This window comes from Giraffa tippelskirchi, chromosome 10 (assembly GCF_054371585.1).
Source record: "Giraffa tippelskirchi isolate mGirTip1 chromosome 10, T2T-mGirTip1v1.2.pri, whole genome shotgun sequence".
Taxonomy (NCBI): Eukaryota; Metazoa; Chordata; class Mammalia; order Artiodactyla; family Giraffidae; genus Giraffa; species Giraffa tippelskirchi.
The window spans coordinates 124809063-124812896 of record NC_137284.1 but is presented as its reverse complement, the minus strand read 5'-3'; the positions used below and the strand labels follow the sequence as shown (position 1 = coordinate 124812896).

The 3834-nt window shown below is 42.6% G+C and overlaps 1 long non-coding RNA gene across 1 annotated transcript; it reads right to left on the bottom strand.

Moving 5' to 3' along the window:
• Positions 1–391: 391 nt before the first annotated feature.
• On the bottom strand, positions 392–3090 carry LOC145524684 (uncharacterized). The gene is made up of 4 exons (XR_014067761.1): positions 2653–3090; positions 2264–2441; positions 1833–1897; positions 392–1424 (listed from the first exon to the last, which is right to left on the bottom strand). It is a non-coding gene; the product is annotated as an uncharacterized LOC145524684 (long non-coding RNA).
• Between the last annotated feature and the right edge of the window lie 744 nt (positions 3091–3834).

The following is a 3834-nucleotide window of genomic DNA, read 5'->3' as shown; positions in this document are numbered from 1 at the left end:
CTCTCCCTTAGAACCCCTGGAAAGAATGTAGTCTTGCTTGACTTTAGCCCAGTGAGACCTATTTTGGACTCATTTTGGACTTCAGATCTCCAGAACTGTAATGTAATAAATTTGTGTTGTTTTAAGCTACGGCATTTGTGATATATTGTTACAGCACCAATAGAACACGAACACAGAGGCTGGTCTTCCTTAGTTTAAAAGTCTAAAGTAACAGGAAAATCACTGGCTTGCAAAGTGACTAGTTGACACCTCCTGGTAGTTCCATTTTTTTTCTTCTTTCTCTTTTTTATCCCTACGTCCTTTTTGACTTTTCATTTTTTCCCCCATACTTTCTCTGTGGCCATATTTATTTTCTCCCTCTCCTTTTATCTCCTTTCCTTTCTTCCTCCTCTTTCTTTTTGTCCATGTTACGTAAATGTGGACTCCAAAAGCTGCCGCTGACCTCAAGAAAAATAAGACTTGCTCAGTGATCTGGAAGCTAACTAGTAGTAAGTAATTCTGGCCATGACTTCAGCTCCAAATGCAATTTTGGCTTAATCTCTGGGTGGGGTGAGCCCTAAATAACTGGCTACCTCTTATTCTCCCTCAAAACTCAGGGAAAGAAATGAAGGAGTGTTTCAGGTGTCATGCCAGGCTGGGGCAGAGCCTTCAGACCTACCTGTCACATGCCCTCACTGCTAAGAAAAGCATAAATAAAGTGGAATACAGAGCATAGACTAGACTCTTTGACAGTGGGGTCTTGCTGTTGTGATGGAACTTCCATCAGAGAAAGGGGAGGGAGGGATTGGTGGTGAATAGTTTTGTTCTAGCACTTGGCCTTGCCCTTTGTTTCTTGCTTTTTCTTGGAGTAGTCAAGGCTACCAGCCTTCATAGGAGATTGGTATTTTGCTCTTAGTCACTGCAGTCAAATGGCCTCCAGAAGAGTGGTACCCTGGGACATCCCTGCTGGTCCAGTGGCTAAGATTTTGTGCTCCCAATGTAGGGGGCCCAGGTTCAATCCCTGGCCAGAGAACTAGATCCCACAGACTGTGACTAAAGATCTTGCATGCAACGAAGGCCATGGGCAGCCAAATAAATGAGTAAAAGAGAGAAAAGAAGAGTGGTGCCTTCTCCTCTGCCTTGGTTTTGCCATCTGTCAAACAGAGCACAAAGATCCTCACAACTCCCTTTGCTTTCTCCTTTCAAGAAGATGAAAAACATTCAGATACATTGGGTCTTTTCTCTCCCTATCCCTTTCTTTGCAAATGAACCCCATGTCAGTCTGTTCAGGTCACATTCGTTTCTTTGTCTCCTGACCACAGAGGTTGGAGGAGTACTTCCTGCTGCTCGTCTACATCTGCATCCTTTCCTCTGGCCCAGAACTTGCGCACAAATGCTCCACCCATGAAGCAAGACACTCAGCTTCAGAACACACTGCCGAGATGCTGAGAGGAGAGAAACTAATGTTAAATGACCACAGGGAAATATCTTTCTTTCTACCCCTTTACCTCTTTGAGAACGCTAAAGAAATATTTGAAATTCCAAAGCATCTCTTGGTAGGAGACATGGCAACACACATTCGTCCCAACAGATTTGGATTTATGCTTTTAGATTTTACAAAGAACTTCCTAGCTGTTCTTGACTGAAGCTTTGAAATATACTACAAATGAACATCAATGTGTTCTTTGCAGAGGGTCAAGAAAATCATAGCATCCATTTTGGGGGGACTGTTAAAGATTTACTATTTCAGGGGGTAGAAAATAAACTATTTCCAGTATTATTATAGATAGCCAAACACGCTTGCAATGGCATTGACACAGATGAGGAGGCAGAACAGAAATACAATGACCTACAGGTCGCCTTTGGAAGAAGTATCCAGTGAACAGGACCCTGAATCTTCTCAGCCTGATTTGCTGAACTGTGCAGATGGAAAAATATGACAGAGTTAGAAATATCCAGTTACTAGAATTTCCTTCTCTGGGCCCATGTTTCCCATCTTTTTTTTTTTTTTTTTTTTTAATTTTCACTGGAGTATAGTTGCTTTACAATGTTGTGTTAGTTTCTACTGTACAGCTGAGTGAATCAGCTTTACGTATACATATATCCCCTCTTTGTTGAATTTCCTTCCCATTTAGGTCACCACAGAGCACTGAATTGAGTTCCCTGTGCTATACGATAGGTTCTCATTAGTTATATATTTTAGACATAGTATCAATAGTGTATATATGTCAATCCTGATCTCCCAATTCATCCCACCACTGCTTCCCCACCTTGATGTCCATACCTTTGTGCTTTATGTCTGTGCCTCTGTTTCCCATCTTCTGAATCCCAAACATGTTTTTGGTTCTCCAACTTTGCTTTGAGTGAAAACCTAAGTGAAAGGGTATGGGCCCAGCATGCGAGCAGAGGTGGTGCTCAGGCCCTGATAAGTGATTCACTTAGCTGAAGTCACCGACAAAACCCTGCAGAGATGACAGTGATCAAAACTCTTCCTTTTGTGTAGCTATACTCATATGACCCAGGTGACATGAGGTGAAATGAGTAGCTTGGTGAGCCTCTGTGTGGGTACATTTCTGGGGGAAGGTTTTTTTAACTTGGGAGAATGAGCAGTCAGAGCTAGAATAGGCCTGGCTGGGGGAGGAAGAGGATTCTGCTGGTAGTCAGAGTTAGTACCTTTCATATCCTGAGCACAGTGGAAGTAGATTTTCTCTACTCGTCCCTTGAAATAAGAGCTCTTATTATATTCCTTCTCCCTTTCTCTCAGGATACATAATAGATACAGTTCAACAGTGGTGGAAGATCTTCTCATGAGTTTTATGACTTGGGTTAAATTTGGTGCTTTATAACAATAACACCAGCAACAGTATCTGTTAAAGTCTTATGTATAAAGCACTGTCCTGGGACTTCCCTGGTCATCCAGTGGTTTAGACTCCGTGCTTCCACTGTAGGGAGCAGAGGTTCAATCCATGGTTAGGAAACTAAGTAAGATCCCACATGCCTCACAGCATGATCAAAAGGGAAAAATAAATAAATTAATTAAGCACTGTCCTAATCGATATACGTGTACTAACACAATATGCCTAGGAAAGCCTTAAGGCTACTGCCTGAAGAGAGTAGCAATGGATACACACACACTTCAAGTCACAATGGACACACTCATACTGTGTGTCACTGAGCGTGTCACAACGGACACACTCAGGTCCTCTGCTCCACCAGTGTAAGACCCCCACCTTCATTATCATAGACACCACCTTCAGATTGTGTCCCTAGAACTCATGCACCCTAGGACACTTTGGGTGGTTCAGAAGGATAAAGGGCAAGACATGTCAGGAGCAGAAAGACCGTCATCCATTCATTTGAACGTTTGCAAATGCTCTAGAAACAACAGGATTCATAAGAGGATCAGCTTAGCTCAAACACTGTTAGCAAAACCCTCAGGAAAGTCTCTTCAGGCTGCCACCTCAGGGAGATAGCACAGTTTTTCAACTGTTAAATAGCCTAAGAACATATGCTTCTACCAAAGAGGACCTTAAAATGTTCACCTCACTCCAGAAGATTTTTCTGTGTATGAATTTATAGGTACAGCCTGCCATTTGTGATTCTTTTTAAAGGTTGAGTGGAGCCATAAAATTGCTGATGAAATAGGTTAAAAGTAGCTCTCTCAAAGACCACTGCTGGAAAAAATGAGAGAGGCTGAACACTTGGACTTAACCACTTAGGGAGGCACCGTTTGGTGTCCTACAGAAAACCAGCACACTGCTGAAATCGAGACACGGAGAGAGAAAGACATCCAGTGGAAACAAATGCTGGCTTATCAGAGATACTGAACAACGTCAGGAAATGAGGGACACCCAT